At 43.3% G+C, this 23,224-nt stretch overlaps 1 pseudogene; it reads right to left on the bottom strand.

Moving 5' to 3' along the window:
* Nucleotides 1-1,991: 1,991 nt before the first annotated feature.
* Nucleotides 1,992-23,182, bottom strand: LOC115134869 (RNA-binding protein 28-like; annotated as a pseudogene).
* Nucleotides 23,183-23,224: the final 42 nt, after the last annotated feature.

The raw sequence follows: 23,224 nt of genomic DNA, 5'->3' as shown, positions 1-23,224 counted from the left end.
GCTTTACCTAGCATGGCCTTGTAGATGACCTGGAGCCAGTGGGTCTGGCGACGAATATGTAGCGAGGGACCAGCCGACTAGAGCATACAAGTCGCAGTGGTGGGTAGTATAAGGTGCTTTAGTGACAAAACGGGTGGCACTGTGATAAACTGCATCCAGTTTGCTGAGTAGAGTGTTGGAAGCAATTTTGTAGATGACATCGCCGAAGTCGAGGATCGGTAGGATAGTCAGTTTTACTAGGGTAAGCTTGGCAGCGTGAGTGAAGGAGGCTTTGTTGCGGAATAGAAAGCTGACTCTTGATTTGATTTTCGATTGGAGATGTTTGATATGGGTCTGGAAGGAGAGTTTGCAGTCTAGCCAGACACCTAGGTACTTATAGGTGTCCACATATTCAAGGTCGGAACCATCCAGTGTGGTGATGCTAGTCGGGCATGCGGGTGCAGGCAGCGATCGGTTGAAAAGCATGCATTTGGTTTTACTAGCGTTTAAGATCAGTTGGAGGCCACGGAAGGAGTGTTGTATGGCATTGAAGCTATGATGAAACAAAGTTGCCACTTGTAACCAACGAGTGTCGTGAAATACATGCACCTGAAACACTTTTTGACTTGGCCTAAATATCAGCAAGCCAGGCTATGTAAAGCAAAATAACTAGCTACCTCTCTGCTTGGCTAGCTGGCTAGCTAGCTGCTTATCTGAACACAGAATTTTAGCGCACTGTTGTTCGAATGGCCAAATGGATCCGTTATGTCGCAAGACTGGCTAAAGATATGACATGTTGAATCTTGACTCCAGCAAACGACATGAGACGTTCTAAATCAAGTATTCAAGATACGTAACTTTCAAAATACAGAAATCATCCCTGTATGATGTGTTTTGCTTCACACAGGATGATTTTTGTATTTTGAAAGTTACTTTTGGTCATGTAGTGTATGTCTGTGGACACCTGCTCGTCTAACATCTCATTCCACAATCATGGGAATGAATTTGGAGTTGCTCCCCCGCCTTTGCTGCTACAAACAGCCCCCACTCTTCTGGGAAGGCTTTCCACTAGATGTTGGATCATTGCTGCGAGGACTTGCTTCCATTCAAGTTGGGCACTGATGTTGGGCGAAGTACGCTTGGCTCGCAGTCTGTGTTCCAATTCATCCCCGAGGTGTTCAATGGGTTGAGGTCAGGGCTCTGTGCAGGCCAGTCAAGTCCTTCCACACCGATCTCTACAAACAATTTCTGTATGGACCTTGCTTTGTGCACAGGGGCATTGTCAAGCTGAAACAGGAAAGGGCCTTCCCCAAACTGTTGCCACAAAGTTGGAAGCACAGAATTGGTCTCGAACATCATTGTATGCCGTAACGTTAATAAGATTGCCATTCAATGGAACAAATGGACCGAACCATGACATTTTACGAACTGACTTGTTGTAAAGGTGCATCCTATGACTGTGCCACATTGAAAGTCACTAAGCTCTTCAGTAAGGCCATTCTAATGCCAGCATTAGTGTTCTTGATTTTATACACCTGCCAGCAAAGGTGTGGCTGAAATAGTCAAATTAAGGGATGTCCACATACTTTTGTATATATAGTGCATCTTAAACTTGATTGCTGACAATCAAAACATTTTGGGTCTATGTCAACAATGGCCTATTGAAACAAATAGCAAAATATATTTTTTAGGTGTTGTTTTCCTTTAAGTTAAAGAATACAGAGAAAAGTACATAAAAAAAGGAATTACCTTCCATTTACAGGCGCTTAACGTGGGTGGGAATTTCCCCTTGACTAGGCCAGTGCGTGGGTAAGAAGAACAGGGTCAGCAAACATTACCAAATATGCTATCAACATTGTGGGTGTGACATGTTTCTACAATCCAACATTTCCCAAACTCTAGAAACTGGTCTGAGGTAAAACATTACCTTGATCAAAGATGAACATTTATTGAACACACCAATACCTTTACACAGAGTACATCAACATGTCCAGAAATGGGTGGCTGGGAGAGGTACATGTATATCAAACTTTACACATGAACATTGTGTGGGTGTTTCCAAAATGTATCGATACATTAACATTTTCTTATATCACAGATGACCACTTAACATATGAAATATAGAGAAACTAAAACTGTCTCCGTCTTTGCAAGTTCTTAAATAAAAATGTCAGTCATTTACATTTCTCAAATCTCTGATATTCTTTACATTATTATTCACCAATAGTTTACATGAACATAAAGCAAAGTTGAGTAAAACATCAGCATCTGTTCTGAACATGTTTGTTGTACTAAACAAACCCACACATTGTTTTTTTAACACTGCTTCAAACCTCTGTCAGAGTTAATTCAGGAAGTGACTACTCGGACACCCCACCTTTTACCACTGTGATGGCACACCACAAGTTGTGTATAACGTGAGGACACAGACATACACGGACAGTAATTTGCAGGACTCCATTCTACACAGTTCATGGGTGAATGTTACACCAACATTTCAACCATCATAAATCTTTGTTTCAAAATGTAAATGATGTCGAAACCAACATAAGGAAAGGTTTCTTTGATTATGCCAAAAAATGGCATCTCACACACTTAACTGTTGAACCACTTGTTCTTCTCGATGGTTGCAGTCTTGTTGCCGCCCATCAGTTTCCTCTTGTATTGTTCAACCAGATTGTCAAAGCGGTCATCCTCTCGGCTCCTAACCCGCCTCTTGGCCCCTAAGGTGCTCTGGAAACCCAATGAAGACAGCTGAATGTACTACATGATCCTGGGGCCACGACATGCAGACATGGGTAATGTCTGTGTGTATTTGTGTGCATACCTGTGTAGGTTTCTCCAGTGACGTTCCTCCCTGTCGCTCTTTCCTGCTGGAACCGATCCTGGGCTTCTTAGGCTGAGCAGGCTTTCCCTTATCACGCACCCTGCAGGACCAAAATTATACCATGTAGTATGGGTTACAATGTCATAGGTACAGTGTGTGTGTGTGTGTGTGTGTGTGTGTTACCTTATCTTTGGGCCACGGTGGGAGGGCAGGGATAGAACCTTCCTTCGTTTCTTTCCATCCTCCAGTTCTACGTGTTCTAGAACTGAGGTGGTCTGGAAGCCTGAGTACTGCCAGCCCTGCTTCTGGGCCTGTTTCTGGGTCTGCTTCTGGGCCTGTTGCTGGGTCTGAGCCTTGGCCTGTGGCTGGCGGGGAGGTACTAGACGAGAGAGAAAGAAATGGAAGGAAATATCAGTGACAACCAAAAAGCAAAAAGAACACAGAAAACGAGGGAAATGTTAAAAATGACAAACATTTGCAGTTCCACCAGAATGTATGAGCTGTGTGTGTGTTATATTCAGGGTTAGGGCAGAAATGTAGAGCGTCATACCTCCATCCTTTCTGCCCTGACGGGATGGTGCCGACTGTGTTTGGGTCGTCGCTGACCACTCCTTGGTTACCATGTTACTCTGGGGTTTAGACACACCCTTCTGAGGTCCAAGCCTGCCTCCTGACTGTGGCTGCATCTTCCCTCTTCCCATAGGGCCACTCCCCTTAAAACGCTCCTGGAAACCATGGAGACAGGAAAATGTGTTACTCTTAATCTTAACCATCATCACACACCAACATAAACAGCAGAGAAGACACACCTTGACTTGTTGTTGTCGCATTTCTTTCATCTTCAGCTTCCTTCCATCTTCAAGAGAGAACTCAACAATGGGTCTCTGTAGACAGACAACGTAAATCACTCAAGGAAAAAAACAACAACCTGTGAATAGTCTTGTCAATAACACATTCTCATCATTTAGGAAGACCGTCAATATTGATCAGATGCTGTAGGTTGCCAAACCAAACGTGTGTACGTGCAATTCAACATTCTCTTTACATTCCTCAGGAACAATAAACATTGATGACTAGGATGTTTGAGTCCAGACGCAATATTGTTCAGAGATAAAATGATTGCAATTACTGACATCAGCTACTGAGAGCCAAAAACAACATCCTGAAACATAACCTGCCATTCACCCTCTCAAACACAGCTGCACTCTGTCGAGTACAAGGTTGAGGACATGCATACATACACACAGATAGATCAACAAAGACACAGCGCCACACAAACACACCTTGGTGTTTCCGTAGATGTCAGGGTTATTGTTGAGGTGTCATAGTGTCTTCAGAGCGTGTTCATGATCTTGGAGCTGAACAAAGCCGTAACCTAGCGACCGGCCTAACACCTGACCCCACTCTGGTTTCTTATCATACATCACCCTGCACTGGAGAGAGAAAGATAGTGAGAGAGAGAGGGGGCATACAGATAGAGATGGTGAGGAAAAGAAAGGGGGAGAGAAGCAAATGGTAAACAAAGAGACAATTGCGGAAAGAGGTTGTAAAGAGATAAATTAAAGGCCATTCAACATGGACAGGGCAGCTTTATAGGACAATACAGTGCCTTCAGAAAATATTCACACCCCTTTACTTTTTCCACATTTTCTTGTTACAAAGTGGGATTAAAATGGATTTCATGTCATTTTTCCATCAAAAATCTACACAAAATACTGAAATGTCAAAGAGGAAGAAAAAGTCTAACATTTGTATATAAAAAAAACAGAAAAACCCAGTAATTAGATAAGTATTCAACCCCCTGAGTTGGTACATGTTAGAATCACCTTTGACAGCGATTACAGTTGTGAGTCTTTCTGGGTAAGTCTTGGAGAGCTTTCCACACCTGGATTGTGCCATTTTTTCCCATTATTATTTTTTAAAATTCTGTCAAATTAGTTGTTGAGCATTGCTAGACATCCATAGATTTTTAAGCAGGTTTAAGTCAAAACTGTAACTCGGCCACTCAGAAACATTCACTGTCTTTTTGGTAAACAACGCCAGTGTAGATGTTTTAGGTTTTTGTCCTGTTGAAAGGTGAATTAATCTGCCAGTGTCTAGTGGAAAGCAGACTGAATCAGGTTTTCCTCTAGGATTTTGCCTGTGCTTAGCTCCATTCCGTTTATTTTTTATCCTGAAAAACTCCCCAGTCCTTAACGATTACAAATCATACCCATAACATGATTCAGCCACCACTATGCTTGAAAATATGGAAAATGGTACTCAGTAATGTATTGGATTGGATTTTCCCCCAAACATAACCCTTTCTATTCAGGACAAAAAAGTGTATTGCTATGCACTATTACTTTAGTACCTTGTTGTAAACAGGCTGCATGTTTTTGAATATTTTTGTTCTGTACAGTGTTCCTTCTTTTCACTCTGTCGATTAGGTTAGCATTGTGGAGTAACTACAATGTTGTTGATACATCCTCAGTTTTCTCCTATCACAGGCATTAAACTCTATTTTAAGTCACCATTGGCCTAATTGTTTTATCCATCTACCAATAGGTGCCCTTCTCTGTGAGGCATTGGAAAATCTCCCTGATCTTCCTGGTTCAATCTGTTTGAAATTCACTGCTCTACTGAGGGACCTTACAGATCATTTTATATATGTGGGATACAGAGATGCGGTAGACATTCAAAAATCATCACAGTGAGGCCATGCAACTTATTATGTGACTTGTTAAGCACATGTTTACTCCTGCACTTATTTAGGCTGGCCATAACAAAGGGGTTGAATACTTATTGGCAAGACTTTTCAGCTTTTAATTTTTAATTAATTTGTAAACATTTCTAAAAACATAATTACACTGACATGATGGGTGGGTCAATTTAATACATTTTGAACTCAGGCTGTAAAACAAAAAAATGTGGCACCTGAAAGTGACTGAAGAAGAGGAGGAAGAAGAAACCATTAGAACAAAAAGTTAAGGGGTGTGAATACTTTCTGAAGGCACTGTAGTGCCCCCTGGTGGTCACTAATAGTTCACCCCAAGTATTCCAAAACTGAGTTGCAATGCCATTGGGGTATGCCAAATAAAAATCACATTAACCGTTACCCTCTCGTGGGAATTCCACTAATGGTCCATATGTAGCCAAATGTTGCTTCTGCTCATGTTGGTATCTGTACTGATGGCACAAAAGCCATGACAGGGAGACATAGTGGAGTGGTAACTCGCATGCAAGCAGTTGCTCCCGATGCCACTTGAGTACACTGCAGCATTCACCGAGAGGCTCTTGCTGTCAAGGGAATGCCTGACAGCTTGAATGACATTTTGAACACTACAGTGAAAATAGTTAACTTTGTTAAAGCAAGGCCCCTGAACTCTCGTGTATTTTCTGCACTATGATTTTACAACATACAGAAGTACGCTGGTTATCAAGGGGCAAAGTATTGACACTTTTTAAAAAATTGAGAGATGAGCTTAAAGTTTTCTTTACTAACCATAATTTTCATTTGTCTGACCACTTGCACTATGACGAGTTTTTCACACGACTGGCGTATCTGGGTGATGTTTTTTCTCGCCTGAATGATCAGAATCTAGGATTACAGGGACTCTCCCCAACTATATTCAATGTGCGGGACAAAATTGAGGCTATGATTAAGAAGTTGGAGCACTTCCCTGTCTGCATTAACAAGGACAGCCCCAGTCTTTCCATCATTGTATGATTTTTGTGTGCAAATGAACTGAAGCTTACGGACAATGTCAAATGTGATATAGCGAAGCACCTGAGTGAGTTGGGTGCGAAATTATGCAGGTACTTTCCTGAAACAGATGACACAAACAACTGGATTCGTTATCCCTTTCATGCCCTGCCTCCAGTCCACTTACCGATATCTGAACAAGAGACAGGGATGCAAACTGGTGAGGGCCCAAAAAGGTGACCATTTTTTGTTGCACTGAAACATGCTAAAAATCCCTGCTTGGGGGAAATGCACGTTTTAACTAATTAAACAACAAAGAATATGATCTACATGATCCGTCTGTGGGTGTAAAATAAAAAGTGGTTAATGTTGCCTAGACTTTACTGCAAATGACACTCAAGTCTTGAGAAAAAAACAATACACTAATATTGCAGTTAGCCATGACAGCCTTTATAATAGAACGCTTGTGACCACACACATCTAAATATTCCACTTGGGGAAAAAACTTCTAAAGTAGAAATAGAATGAAACAAACAGGCATTCTATTTTTGCTCTATTATAGAGGCCACTATAGTAGACATTGATCTGTGCACAAGGCTACATGGGTGCAAAAATAACATTCACCAAGTAAAAAAATGTAATAATCCCCCCTCACTCACACAAACTTCTTGGATACAAGCCAGTATTGTTCCAAACGAGCATCACTCCCTACCAAACTTCTTGCTTTGTTCCAAACAGCCAGTAGTCTGATCCAAAGCCCCCTCCCTACCAAACTTCTTGGATACAAGCCAGTATTGTTCCAAACGAGCATCACTCGTTCGCTTACAGCCAGTAGTCTGATCTAAAGCCCCCCCTCCCTACCAAACTTCTTGGATACAAGCCAGTATTGTTCCAAACAAGCATCACTCGTTCGCTTACAGCCAGTAGTCTGATCCAAAGCCCCCCCTCCCTACCAAACTTCTTGGATACAAGCCAGTATTGTTCCAAACAAGCATCACTCGTTCGCTTACAGCCAGTAGTCTGATCCAAAGCCCCCCCTCCCTACCAAACTTCTTGGATACAAGCCAGTATTGTTCCAAACAAGCATCACTCGTTAGCACAGCCAGTAGTCTGATCCAAAGCCCCCTCCCTACCAAACTTCTTGGATACAAGCCAGTATTGTTCCAAACTCACTACAGCCAGTAGTCTGATCCAAAGCCCCCCCTCCCTACCAAACTTCTTGGATACAAGCCTGTATTGTTCCAAACGAGCATCACTCATTCGCTTACAGCCAGTAGTCTGATCTAAAGCCCCCCCCTCCCTCCAAAACTTTTCTCATCAGATCTACACAAATCACATAGGTCACCTATTTTGGATTCAAAACAGCGAATTTTGAAAGGTGACGAGTTTGCATCCCTGAAGAGAGCCTCATCGACATTGCAACAAGCGGTTCTGCTTGAAAATGTAATTTAATCAGAAGCCACTGCCAGATTTCTGGATTGGGCTGCGCTCAGAGTATCCTGCCTTGGCAAATCTCACTGTTTAGACAATGATGCCCTTTTGCAACCACGTACCTATGTGAAATTGGATTCTCGGCCCTCACTAGCATGAAAACTAAATACAGGCACAGACTGTGTGTGGAAAATTATTTAAGACAGACTCTCCAATACAATCCAATATTGCAGAGTTATGTGCTTGAAAGGATGCACACCCTTGTAACATGTGGTGAGTTATTCACAATGTGTTATTAACAAATAAGGTTTTATATGTAAGATGGTTAAGAGCAAAAGTATTGATTATTATTATATTATTATTTGTGACCTGGTCTTATAAGAGCTCTTGTCACTTCCCAAGAGCTGGGTTGTGACAAAAACACACTCATTCTTATGTTTAATAAATGTATCGTATTGTGTGTGTGTGTGTGTGTGTGTGTGTGGCAGGCTTACAATGATGGCAAAAAAACAACATTTGAGAGTGCGCTGACCCTGGTGCTAGAGGGGGTACCCAGCTGGAGGTTGAAGGTTTGAAAAGGTACGGGACTATAGAAAGTTTGGGAACCACTGACCCAGAGAGATGAGGACCTATTGACAGATTTGACTGGGATGGAAACAGCTATGGAAATGTGCTAGTAGTGTCTTACCTCGGTAATGAGGACCCCCTTGCCAGCTCCTGCAGCTTTCAGACAGAGTCCTAGTTGAGAGTCCTAGTTGTCCTAATTGTTTGCTGTCTACAGACTTGGGCAGGTTGTGGACACACAAGCAGGTCTTGGATACAAACACATTCATGTCCCGTAGCTTGGTCCTCTTCAGGTCCTCAAACTAACACAGAAGGAGAGTGTTAGCCTTCCTCAAAAAAACGCACACTGAGGACACAAGACCCAAGTTACCAACACACTGTGTTGTGATTGTAAGACAACGCTATGATGCTCTGATTGGTTAAAAAACAGGAAGTACTTACTCTGGTCCTCTTGGTCATGTCTGCTGCTGGAACACCCTCAGCTGCCTTAGTTCCTGCCCGTATCACTGAAAGAAAGAGGTATGAGATGGAGGGTAGGGGAGAAGAAAAGGGAGGAGAAGGTGGTGTAACTTGCATCCCTCTCTAGCCAGGTAGAGGTTCCTGGTCCCTGTATGCGTTTTGACCTTCTTGTCCTTCAGTTTGACGGCATCCTCTCTGCTTATCGCCGCTACGATGTTCAGCTTCCTACCATCCACACGGATACCCCCGCTCTAAGACAGACAAACATGTTACCCCCAAACATACATTACAGCAACTCAGAGCTCATCAGAAGAGATGTACCTGAAGAAAATATGAGTAATTTATCCTATTCTGTCTCACCTCTGACTCGTCCTCTGCGGCAGCAATGCATTTCTCGGCTGTTTCTTTAGACATGAACTTGAACAAAGGTAATACCTGACCAGACAACAGAGCACAGTCAACAACCATTACCAACCAACACAGTCATGATTCAATGTTAACATGTAGACATCTATTATCTGACTGGCATCACTTCAGGCCATTGTTTAAGTTTGGGCAGGGGACAGAGCTAGAAAGAGAATGAGGTTGTGTTGGAGCCAGGACTATACCTTTAGAGTGTTCAGTGTCTAGGTGTAGGCAGATCTTGATGTACTTCAGTTCTCCATACTGCAGTAACACCTCCTCCAAGCCCTCCTCCTCCATATCAAACGACAGGTTCCTGATAAAGACGGTTTTGCCCTCATTGACGTCTGATGGGAGGGGCTTTCTCTTGGCTGCATGATCGACAGAGAGAGCGAGAGCCAGAGCCAGCGCCAGAGAGAGCCAGAGAGAGCGAGAGCCAGAGAGATCCAGAGCCAGAGAGAGCCAGAGCCAGAGTCAGAGAGAGAGCGAGAGCGAGAGCCAGAGCCAGAGAGAGAGCCAGAGCCAGAGTGAGCCAGAGCCAGAGAGAGTCAGCTAAAGTGAGCCAAAGAGAGCCAGAGAGAGCCAGCGCCAGAGCCAGAGAGAGTGAGAGCCAGAGCCAGAGTGAGCGCCAGAGCCAGAGTGAGCGCCAGAGCCAGAGAGAGTCAAAGCCAGAGAGAGTCAAAGCCAGAGAGAGTCAAAGCCAGAGAGAGTCAAAGCCAGAGAGAGTCAAAGCCAGAGAGAGCCAGAGCCAGAGAGAGCCAGAGCCAGAGAGAGCCAGAGCCAGAGAGAGCCAGAGCCAGAGAGAGCCAGAGCCAGAGAGAGCCAGAGCCAGAGAGAGCCAGAGCCAGAGAGCCAGAGCCAGAGAGAGCCAGAGTGAGACGGAGAGAGCCAGAGTGAGCCAGAGACAGAGAGCCAGAGCCACAGCCAGAGTGAGCCAGAGAGAGCCAGAGAGAGCCAGAGCCACAGCCAGAGTGAGCCAGAGAGAGCCAGAGTGAGCCAGAGAGAGCCAGAGACAGAGCCACAGCCAGAGTGAGCCAGAGAGAGCCAGAGTGAGCCAGAGAGAGCCAGAGACAGAGAGAGCCAGAGCCAGAGCCAGAGTGAGCCAGAGCCAGAGCCAGAGAGAGCCAGAGACAGAGAGAGCCAGAGCCAGAGTGAGCCAGAGAGAGCCAGAGACAGAGAGAGCCAGAGCCACAGCCAGAGTGAGCCAGAGAGAGCCAGAGACAGAGAGAGCCAGAGCCAGAGCCACAGCCAGAGTGAGCCAGAGAGAGCCAGAGACAGAGAGAGCCAGAGCCACAGCCAGAGTGAGCCAGAGAGAGCCAGAGACAGAGAGAGCCAGAGCCAGAGCCACAGCCAGAGTGAGCAAGAGAGAGCCAGAGTGTTGGAGGGGTTCAAACAGAGGGCAACCTGGAACATACACACTGATATTTCATCAAGAGAAAAGACAACCGTTTCATACCAGAATCCTCACTGTCATCATTTTCCTCGTCGTCTTCATCAGACCCAAGATCACTTTTGTCATCGTCATCTGCCTCCTGAGACTCTGCATCGTCATTCTCCTCAACACCCTCCTCCTCTGATGGGGTGTCTGGATGCTGAGCTGACTTGGAGCTAACTCTGTAGAAAGAAGAACTATTAAACACAACACTTCAACAATATCCTGGCTGCAATACTCCAGTCCTCAGAACCAAAGACTGGCCAAAGAAGACCAATTTAGACATAAAATGGGTTGTTTGGATCCTGATTGGTTAACTGCCTGTTAACAGTTCAATTTGAATTATCAATGCAGATTCACTGTCCTACAGCCCAGCCAGGAAATCTATAAACTTAATCTCCCCTGGAAAAAAGTTGACACATTATTAACTCATTCTACTAGGTTAGCATTTGGTTTGCAACAGTTGGGGTTTGTCTAAATCTTGCTGCTTGCTTTTCCGACATGTGCAAAAACATTAGTTATTTTTGGCAATCTCCACCCTTCCATAGGAGAGAATAAACATGACTGACAATCTCTGAGCCAGACGAATACATTTATCAGGATCATTTTAATGGATATATCAAAAGAACTGGCAATAGAAACAAACATAAAACAAATGTCTGTTGTCATTTCAGCTGCTTGATTTGATTGTGTGTTAGCTTTAGTTGGCTAGCTAGCAAAGAAGTAGCAAGCCTGCATGCCAACCTTTTTTGCTTAGAATGTTTGGAATAGACTGTCACGTTCTGACCTTTATTTCCTGTGTTTTGTATTAGTTAGTATGGTCAGGGCGTGAGTTGGGTGGGCAGTCTATGTTTTGTTTTTCTATGATTTGAGTATTTCTATGTTTCGGCCTAGTATGGTTCTCAATCAGAGGCAGGTGTCATTAGTTGTCTCTGATTGAGAATCATACTTAGGTAGCCTGGGTTTCACTGTGTGTTTGTGGGTGATTATTTCTGTCTCTGTGTTTGCACCAGATAGGACTGTTTTGAGTTTCACATTTCTTGTTTGTTGTAGTCAGTTGTTCATGTGTATCTTAACGTATTAAAAAAGAACCATGGACACTTACCACGCCGCATATTGGTCCTCTGATCCGTTTCGCCTCTCCTCTTCGGAAGAAGAGGAGGAAATTCATTACATAGACAAAGCTTGTTTGGCTAGCTACTTCAGAATCTCAGAACTAACAACTGGCTTTTGCCCGGACTATATCGTCTGGTGGAAGGACGAAATTAAAGTAATTCATCTTTAAAAATATATGTTGGTAACCATTTTCTAAAAAATGAATGACAGTGAATAACACCCTCCTATGGGCTATTTCCCCTGACCCCCCGAGCTGTGTTGGGTCTTCGAACAGCCCATAGTCGGCAGTTAATTACACGATAATCCCTAGGTTCTCATGCCTTATTTCTTAATTACATCAGATCAAGGTCTACCTCTTTACAGCCCATCTCAAACTGAGGACATGTAGAAATAGAGATTTTTTTAAAACAGTAAAAGCTCAAACTTGTTCTTTTCTACTTCTTCCTCCTCTTCAGTCACTTTCAGGTGCCGGTTTCTCTGCTGTGACCTTTTCCACTTTCTTAGCTCCTGGCTGAGTAGCGACAAACGTGTCTTTAGCCACAGCTCAATCAATAGCTACCTGCCTTCCTGTAAAGGACAGAGGAGAGAATGACTTGATTGCAGCAGATGAAGCCACAGTAGACTATTGAGATGTGCCTCATTTTTATCAGAGATATTGTTACGAATCCCTTTTGGCCCGACAGTCTAGGGGGGATGGTAATGAGACCCGTAACATAACTCATGCAAATTATTATGGTGACAAAGTAAAAGTGTGAACGAAATAACCACGACAACAGAAATCTACCGTCAAACTCTAGGTTTATTTATAAACACACGGTAATGGGGGGAGTAGGAAAAGGGGCTGAGCTGGACCCAAGAAAAGAAACAATAAGTATTCAAAAACACCCCTAAGCTAGACTAGCCTACTTTAACAACAGCTAACTAACTAAAAATACAGTTGGTGGTCCGCCCAGTTCTAACTAGTGTATTTAACAAAGTTCACCTACGGGTAGTGTATGCCCATGGGCGACTTGTCTTGGTTTCCCCTTTTCCCACCAGCAAACAAACACAAACACCATAACCAAAAACAATACTCACAGGTGATGACAGTGCTATGGAGGTGCTTAAACAAAAGAGAGGTTAAGAAAAAAGCGAGAGTGAAACACAGAGACCTACAGACATGGCATTTACAGAGAGATTGAGCTAGAGATTGCTAGAGATTGCTCCAGAGCAAACAAATGATGGGGTTTTTAAACCATGGGGAAGGAACTGTGATAGGGTAGGAAATAGGAGGTGTGTCTTCTGATTGATGATTGATTGTTGACTGATTGGGGAGTGATGGTTTTCACCTGTGAGGGGAGAAAAGAAACACACACAGGATACACACACACACACAGGATAACTGTATCCGTAACACTCCCACCCTTAAAGAAGCAACCCTAAGGATTGCGACCACAGTATTACAATGAATACTCACAACAATAACAAAGTCAACCTTGCCAAAACATACAACAATCATTACACACGAGACAAAGCATCTGCCAACACATTATCAGAACCCTTTTTGTGGCGGATCTCCAAATTATAATTTTGTACAATCAGCGCCCAACGCATAAGGCGCTGGTTCTGGTTGTACATTCGGTGGAGAAAAACTAAGGGGTTATGGTCAGTATATACAATCACGGGTAGGGCACTGGAACCAATATATACTTCAAAGTATTGCAGAGCCAACAACAAAGCAAGAGCTTCTTGTTCTATTGTCGCATAGTTTGTTTGACATTTATTAAATTTACGTGAGAAATAACAAACGGGATGATCCACTCCACTCTTGTCCTGCTGCAGTAGAACAGCACCAGCACCTCTGGCACTAGCATCTACCTCAAGTTTGAACGGTTGTTCAAAATCTGGAGCAGCAAGTACAGGTGTACTACATAAGAGTGCTTTCGCTGATTCAAAAGCTCTCTTACAATCAGGGGACCACACAAATGATCTAGCTGGACTAAGCAAATCGGTCAATGGAGCAACTACAGCAGAGAAATTTTTACAGAAGCTACGGTAGTAGCCAACCATCCCTAAAAAGCGGCGTAGCTCTCGTCTGGTGGTAGGTGCAGGGAATGCAGTTATAGCCAAGACCTTGGCATCAACAGGGCGCACCTGTCCATGGCCAACCTCTTTACCGAGATAGGTAACAGTAGCCTTCCCAAACTCACACTTTGCCAAGTTCAGGGTTAGAGAAGCAGCTGCCAACCGTTCACATACTACCCTTAGCGAGTCAACATGATCTGACCACTCAGACGAATAAATCACTAGGTCATCAAGGTATGCACTACAATTAGGAACGCCAGCTAATACGGAGTTAACCAGTCGTTGGAAAGTGGCTGGTGCATTTCGCATCCCAAAAGCCATGACTGAGTACTGTAGGAAGTTGTCTGGGGTCACAAAGGCAGAAATCTCAGAAGCACGTGAAGTTAACGGAACCTGCCAGTAACCTTTTAAGAGGTCTAACTTAGTTACATACTTAGCAGCACCAATAGTGTCGATACAGTCGTCCAGTCGGGGTAACGGGAACGAATCTGGCATTGTGACAGAATTTACCTTTCGATAATCCGTACATAACCTGGACGTACCATCAGGTTTAGGAACCAAAATGCAAGGAGAACTCCAAGGGCTTGAACTTGGCTTAGCCAGGTCATTCTCCAACAAATATTTCACCTCATCCCTCATTATCTTCCTCTTGGAAGCGTTGATACGATATGGGTGTTGCTTAATAGGTGTAGCATTTCCAACAATAATGTCATGTTCCAACACATTTGTGCGAGTAGGAACGTCATTAAAGAGACATGGAAAACTGTGTAGTAGCCTCACAATATCATTGGCCTGTCCATCCGTTAATGAACCAGACCGGATTGGATAGACAGCAGCATTTCTGAGTTGGGCAATCTAACACACTGCTGCTGAGTATTGCGCAACTCCAAGCCATCAACATCATCAATATGACAGTCCACTATCATAGCAGTAGTAGCAGAGGAGACAGCAGTACCTTCCTCTGTTTTTGAACTCTCTAACTGTGTGATGGGTCGGGTGTGGTAAGCTTTCAACATGTTAATGTGACACACACGAGATTGGCGTTGTCTATCAGGAGTTTGAAGCACATAGTCAGTTTCACTTATTTTCTTTTCAATTAAATAAGGACCCGAGAAACGAGCTGACAGTGAAGATCCTGGAACAGGTAATAACACCAGTACTTGGTCACCTGGCTGTAGTGGACGAGAAACAGCCTCTTTATCATAGTGTCTTTTCATGCTCCTCTGTGAGGAAGACAGAGCTTCCTTTGCGAGAGCACAAGCTTGGTGTAGGCGCTCACGAAAGCGACTAACGTAGTCCAACACATTCTCATCTCTGGTACACAACTCTTGGGACAAGAACTGTTCTTTAAGGACTTTCATTGGTCCTCTCACTGTGTGACCAAACACCAGTTCAGCCGGGCTGAAACCTAGGGACTCCTGCACAGTTTCACGAGCAGCAAACAAAACTAGAGGAACTCCCTCATCCCAATCTTTCTCAGATTCCAAACAATATTTACGTAGCATAGACTTCAGTGTCTGATGCCATCTTTCAAGTGCACCCTGAGACTCTGGGTGATAGGCGCTTGACACACGGTGCGTAATTGACAAGGATTTTAACACCTGCCTGAAGAGCTTGGATAGGAAATTGGTACCTTGATCGCTTTGTACCATCCTAGGTAACCCGAATGTCGTGAAGAATTTTATTAAGGCTTTACTCACTACCGGGGCTGTAATCCTTCTCAGAGGAATGGCCTCGGGGTATCTTGTAGCCATACACATTATCTTAACAAAACTGGTTACCCGATTTTGTCTTCGGTAACGGTCCGACACAATCAACCACCACATGCTCGAATGGTTCACCTATGACAGGTATGGGACAAAGAGGAGCGGGAGGAATAACCTGATTTGGTTTTCCTGTTATCTGACATGTGTGGCATGTCCGACAGAACTGAGCCACATCTTGTTTTAAACCCGGCCAAAAGAAATGTCGAAGGATCCGATCATAAGTTTTTGTGATTCCTAAATGACCAGACCACTGGTGATCATGAGCAAGGGATAACACATTTTGTCGAAAGGCTGTAGGAATCACTATTTGGTAAACAGCATTCCAATCTCCATCCGCGTCAACATGGGATTTCCATTTACGCATGAGGAGATTACCATCAATGAAGTAAGCCACGTTCTTCTTCTTCACATCTTCCAATGAGACAACACTAGAAAAACATTTAGCAAGCTTGTTGTCAACCTTTTGGTTAGCAATCAGCTGCTCACGAGTGACTGGTAACTGTATTGCATCAGCAATAAGTTCAACGTTCTTTGATTCTTTCCTGGGCTGTTTGTCAGAGGTGATCAGCTTCTCAGAGGTATCACACAATCCATCTTCTTGATCAACCTCTTTGAACAGAACAGTGTTCGACAAATCTATCACGTCACCCTCTTGTAGTGCCTGAGCACGAGTGACAGCACAAGCGGGAACACATGTGGATAACTCTGTGCCAGCTCATTCGAGAGAGAGTGGTCACTTTTATCCAATACTTCCAATACGGGTACTACCTTTCCTCCGGCAATATCGTTACCCATTATAAAGGTCACACCTTTCACTGGCAACATAGGACGTACCCCCACTCTGAATATTCCACTGATTAACTCAGAGTGTACTTTCACAAAGTGCAATGGCACTGGGACAAAACCCATTTCAATACCCTGCACTAACACACTGGAACCACAGTATGTATCGTCAGATAAGGGCAACACATCAGACAATATAAACGACTGCGCCGCACCAGTATCTCTAAGGATTTTAACCGGTCGCTGAGATGCTTCGTCATTCGTTAGGGACACAAACCCCTCGAAAATGAATGGTTCATAACTGCGGTCGGGGACTGAGACTTTCAAACTACAGTTACCCTGAGGCACCTGTTTTGTTGCAGACCTCACAACCGTACGAATTAGAGCAACACCTGATGGTGGCTTGGCACGAAGAGGCATCCCTTGTTTGCGTTTAAGCAGGAAGCAATCATTAATCATATGTCCTACTTTATGACAATAGAAACAGGGACGCTCATTCTTCTGGCGTGCTTGATATACTACTGCTGGCCGACTAGGGCTAAAGGTAGGAAACTCAGTGGCTCTACTCTCAGTTTGAGCCGAAAACACACTCTTGTGCGTCAACACAAACTCGTCTGCCAACACAGACGCTTCTGCCAGGGAGGATACTTTCTGTTCGTTTAGGTAAACTACAATGCGTTCGGGTAAGCAATTTTTAAACTCTTCCAACAAGATTAACTCCCGGAGAGAGTTGAAATCAGTTACCTTACTAGCAGCATGCCATTTATCAAACAGATTTCCCTTGTCTCTAGCAAATTCCACATAAGTCTTACTAGAAGACTTTCTATGAGACCTAAATCTCTGTCGGTATGCCTCAGGCACAAGCTCATAGGCACGAAGAACAGTAGCTTTGACCACTTCATAATTCAAACTGTCCTCCAGAGGTAGTGCTGACAAAACCTCTTGGGCTTTACCAGTTAATTTACACTGAAGTAATAGGCACCATACCTCTTCAGGCCATTTCAATGCTACGGCTATACGCTCAAATACACAAAAATAGGAGTCAACCTCTGACTCTCTGAACAAAGGTACTAAGGCAATCTGCCTACTAATGTCAAACGTGTTTGAGGACACAGCAGGTGAGGACGGCTCACAAACAGGCACAGTAGGACCGGAGGCTAGCCTCGCTGTCTCTGCCTCCAGTTCCATCTGGCACATTTTGAACTCCAACTGCCTTTGTTCTCTGTCTGCCTCAATTTTACACATCTCCAAATGCCGTTGTTCTCGTTCTTTTTCTGCCTCTATTTTACATATCTCCAACTGGAGAGTCTCTCGCCTAATTTGGGCTCTCTTCCACCTCCAGTTGGAACTGTGCTAAACGGACATCCCTCCTGGCATCACCATTTGACAGTGGGGAGAGTGGATCAAAACGGGACAATGTGGCTGGTGTTTTAGCCTCGCCCTCATTATCAGACACCAATGGGCTTACAGGAGCAGCAACATCCGCTACAGGGGTAGTAGACTCAGGCAGCGGTAACACAAGCACCTGCTCTTCCAACAATACATTTAATACTAGCCGTTTAACCTCCGCCTTAACTAAACTCTGCGGAATCGATACTGAATAATGGTCAGCCAAGGTCATTAAATCAACTCTACGACATTTGTCAAAAACCTCCCACGAAGGGTTATCCAAAAAGGATCTCAAATCAAAAGTAGTCATGTTACACTACTTCACAAGTGCCAAAGAAAATAGCAAACACTAATGCTACTTCAGCTATGACGCTCAACACTGAACTATACCACTACAACAATCTACATGAGCGGCATGGGTGTCAGTTATGACAGATCCCGGACGAGGCTCCACTTATGTTACGAATCCCTTTTGGCCCGACAGTCTAGGAGGGATGGTAATGAGACCCGTAACATAACTCATGCAAATTATTATGGTGACAAAGTAAAAGTGTGAACGAAATAACCACGACAACAGAAATCTACCGTCAAACTCTAGGTTTATTTATAAACACACGGTAATGGGGGGAGCAGGAAAAGGGGCTGAGCTGGACCCAAGAAAATAAACAATAAGTATTCAAAAACACCCCTAAGCTAGACTAGCCTACTTTAACAACAGCTAACTAACTAACCAAAAATACAGTTGGTGGTCCGCCCAGTTCTAACTAGTGTATTTAACAAAGTTCACCTACGGGTAGTGTATGCCCATGGGCGACTTGTCTTGGTTTCCCCTTTTCCCACCAGCAAACAAACACAAACACCATAACCAAAAACAATACTCACAGGTGATGACAAAGTGCTATGGAGGTGCTTAAACAAAAGAGAGGTTAAGACAAAAAGCGAGAGTGAAACACAGAGACCTACAGACATGACATTTACAGAGAGATTGAGCTAGAGATTGAGCTAGAGATTGCTCCAGAGCAAACAAATGATGGGGTTTTTAAACCATGGGGAAGGAACTGTGATAGGGTAGGAAATAGGAGGTGTGTCTTCTGATTGATGATTGATTGTTGACTGATTGGGGAGTGATGGTTTTCACCTGTGAGGGGAGAAGGAGAGAAAAGAAACACACACAGGATACACACACACACACACAGGATAACTGTATCCGTAACAGATATTCACAGGGCAGAAAAAGGTCTCACACACTGTTAAGAATGCTATTTTCTTATGATTATTCTTTATTGGAATTTGGCCTCTAGGTACCCTCTCTCAGGCCAGAGGTCACCGTAAAGCAGGCCTCGGTAAATTGTATCTGGGCCCCTGAGCCATAACCATAGATGTCCTTAAATGATTAAGAATGTTTTGGCACCTGGCACAGAAGGGTGAAACAACAAACCGATATGGTAAGAGTATTTAGATCAGCCCTTCTAGATTTTGCGCAAACCTCTTAGAGGAACATAGGTCTTCACATATACATATGTCTGTCTCTGTCAATTCAACTTTTAATTAAGAAGTTGTTCCCCTTTTCAATTCCTAAACACACACCAGGTTAAGGTGTCTCACCTTTGATATCCTTTAGGTTTATTGCATTCAAGGGCTTTCCTGCCTCCAAGACATTCTTAAACTGGACAAACGCAAAGCCCCGCATCTTTCCATCTGATGAAACACACACGGAAAGGTAAACAGAGTGAGGAATAGTCAGACACCAGATGAAAACATGTTACTGACTCTGTAGTTGTCTTTGCGCAACTAAATCCACAAAGGCTCAACAGTGCTTAGTGTGGTTGGGTGGTGATTCTCTCAAGTTGAAGTCTGTACCTGGTTTAAGGGGGATGTTAGCCTCCAGAACTGTCCCAAACTTGGCAAAGGACTGCTTCAGATCATCCTCAGAGCACTGTGGGAACACAAGACAAACATTAACAACTAACTGCAGACAAAGCATCCTCAGAACACTGTGAGAACACAAGACAAACATTAACAACTAACTGCAGACAAATCATCCTCAGAGCACTGTGGGAACACAAGACAAACATTAACAACTAACTGCAGACAAAGCATCCTCAGAGCACTGTGGGAACACAAGACAAACATTAACAACTAACTGCAGACAAAGCATCCTCAGAACACTGTGGGAACACAAGACAAACATTAACAACTAACTGCAGACAAAGCATCCTCAGAGAACTGTGGGAACACAAGACAAACATTAACAACTAACTGCAGACAAATCATCCTCAGAGCACTGTGGGAACACAAGACAAACATTAACAACTAACTGCAGACAAATCATCCTCAGAGCACTGTGGGAACACAAGACAAACATTAACAACTAACTGCAGACAAAGCATCCTCAGAGCACTGTGAGAACACAAGACAAACATTAACAACTAACTGCAGACAAAGCATCCTCAGAGCACTGTGGGAACACAAGACAAACATTAACAACTAACTGCAGACAAAGCATCCTCAGAGCACTGTGGGAACACAAGACAAACATTAACAACTAACTGCAGACAAAGCATCCTCGATCAAAGGCCTCCAAAGGAAAAGATTGTTTGTCTGTTAGTTATGCAAGGGTTGACTCGTAACCCACAATCCCCGCGGTTATATCAGCGGAGTGGGCAGGTTTAGGGCAATTAAATATTGTGTGGATGAAAGGCGGGGAGGTTGAATAAAGAGAAAACAATGCATTAAAAATCCATAAATGTACACAGTGAACAAGACAATAGGAACAACTTCCTAATATTGAGTTTCACCCCCTTTTGCCCTCAGAACAGCCTCAATTAATTGGGACATTGACTCTACAAGGTTTCGAAAGCATTCCACAGTGATGCTGGCCCATGTTGACTCCAATGCTTCCCACAGTTGTGGCAAGTTGGCTGGATGTCCTTTGGGTGGTGAACCATTCTTGATACACACGTGAAACTGTTGAGTGTGAAAAACCCAGCAGCGTTGCAGTTCTTGACACACTCAAACCAGTGCGGTTGGCACCTACTACCCTACCCCGTTCAAAGGCACTTAAATATTTTGTCTTGCCCATTCACCCTCTGAATGGCACACATACATGTCTCAATTGTCTCAAGGCTTAAACATCCTTCTTGTACCTTTCTCCTCCCTTTCATCTACAGTGATTGAAATTGTTTGACAACTGACATCAATAAGGGACCACAGCTTTCACCTGGTCAAATCTGTGTCATGGAAAGAGCAGGTGTTCCTAATGGTTTGTACACTTAGTATAATTATTGTGCAATCATATCTATGAGCTACATTTAGGTTTTTCTTTCATGATTTTTTATCTGCTGTTGGTACGTAGCCTAAGCCTAAACTTCATGGCCTAACTGTAGCGTGCACCAAATAGACACCAATTGCGAAACGCTTTGGGGAACTTGGGCAGAAAAAGTTAATGATGATCCACTGAGGCAACAAGGTCAGCGTTTCATTCAATAAGAGAAAAGCTGCTAAATGGAGAGTTGAAAATTAATTGAGGGAGGGCCAGAACAGTATACTAATGATTGGGAAAGATTAAATTAAGTGGTAAAAAGAAGATTGTGCAATGATTGCGAAGAACTATACAAATTCAACCTCTCACAATGTCTAAAATAATATTAACTCCCTCAGAATTAAGCATTTCTTGCAGTAAAATTATACACCAAATGTAATCTTTTTACTCTGGATCAGGAGTGAGGAAATATGATCTCTTTCTTTCAGCATCTAGAGAGAATAAATGCCCCATCTTCTGAATAAATGCCCCATCCTTCCCAGGCAGGAGCCTGCCTAGCTCACAAACTAGAATCAGGGCGCCCACTCCTACAGTCAATTGACCTACAGTCCCACACTGTGACATGATATCATTGAAGTGATGTGCAAATGAGCGATAGAAAATTGATTGCGCAAATGTCACCAGAATATTTTTTTGTGCATGCACCCCATGCTGCCTTGGGCGGCTGCCCATGTCGCCTATGCCTAAATCCAACCCTGGGTGCAGGCCTCAGATTTTAACTTTATCACAGTGTCAGGCAGTTGTGGATGGGTTGTTAGCAATTGAGGGCAGGTGAAAAGCTGTCCCGCGCATCACTAGTGTGTCTGTGTGTCAAACCTTGAAACTGACATTCCTGATGATTAGTCTGGCTTTCCTTTCGGTTTTTCTTTAAAGCTCCTTGAGATTTATGGCATTTTTGTGAAACTGGTTCTTTTGGTGCTGTAGCTGTGTAGAAGACAAGACCACACATGTTTGATCCTCTAACTTCACCATGAGAAATGGAAGGTAGGCATCTAGCTAAGTAACAGCTAAGCCTCCACATAAGTTTTTTATACCCGTTGTTCCCTTTTTCTTGTCGTTTAGTTTCTTCTTGGCCACCGACACGTTGATCTTCTGTCCATCATAGTCTTTCACCTCTCTAACCACGGGCTGTGCATCCTCCTACATGGAGTAGGTGACGTACCCAAACCCCCAAAATTTGTCTTCACCTGTAGGGACCATGTGTCCGAGTTGTCTTTTCACACATATTCTTTAATACTATTACAAATCAGGACATTTCACATTTTTCCTTGACAACAAAACAGTGCTTCACAGGTCCAATCTCAGAGAATATCTCCTCCAAGCGGTCGTTAGATGCATCTACTGGCAGACTCCAGACGAGAATTGTTAGGGCTGACATTGTTTAAGGAAGTTTCCTTTAAAATGATTCATAAATATTATCCTGCCAACCACTAAATGAAGAAGTTTAAGGAAAACATCAACTCAAATGGCTCCTTTTGTAATGACCACCCAGAAACAGTGCTGCTTCTTTTTTGGCATTGTATTCATGTAAGAAAACTGTGGCAAGACATCAGTAGCTTTATAATTGAACACATTTATGAAGATTGTACACTATTGTGGAGAGATGTACTGCTTGGATTCTTTACATACAATAGAGATAAGCTGAAACATTATGTCATTAATTTCATTTTTCTTTTGGCCAAATTTCATGTACACAAATGTAAATTTACAAACAAAACAACATTTTCTTACCCTACAAAAGAAATTGAACTGTATTTTAAGACAGTTAAATACTTTACTAACAAAAAAGCTGTTGTTGTAAGTGTATGTATGTCTCTTAAGGTTCTTGTGTAATTGTAATGTGATATTGTACCCCCTAGCTCGATTGTCCATTGTATGTAGTCTATATGTACTTGTGTTACCTCATGTACTTTCTGTATTGATTTGTTGTTAATCAAAGAGGATGAAGTTTTTTTTTTTTTTACTTTGAGAAAGATCCGGCTAGCGATGCGTTTTCCCGGGAACT

Source organism: Oncorhynchus nerka, linkage group LG9a, assembly GCF_034236695.1.
Source record: "Oncorhynchus nerka isolate Pitt River linkage group LG9a, Oner_Uvic_2.0, whole genome shotgun sequence".
NCBI classification, from domain to species: Eukaryota; Metazoa; Chordata; class Actinopteri; order Salmoniformes; family Salmonidae; genus Oncorhynchus; species Oncorhynchus nerka.
This window is presented reverse-complemented; position numbering and strand designations above follow the sequence as displayed.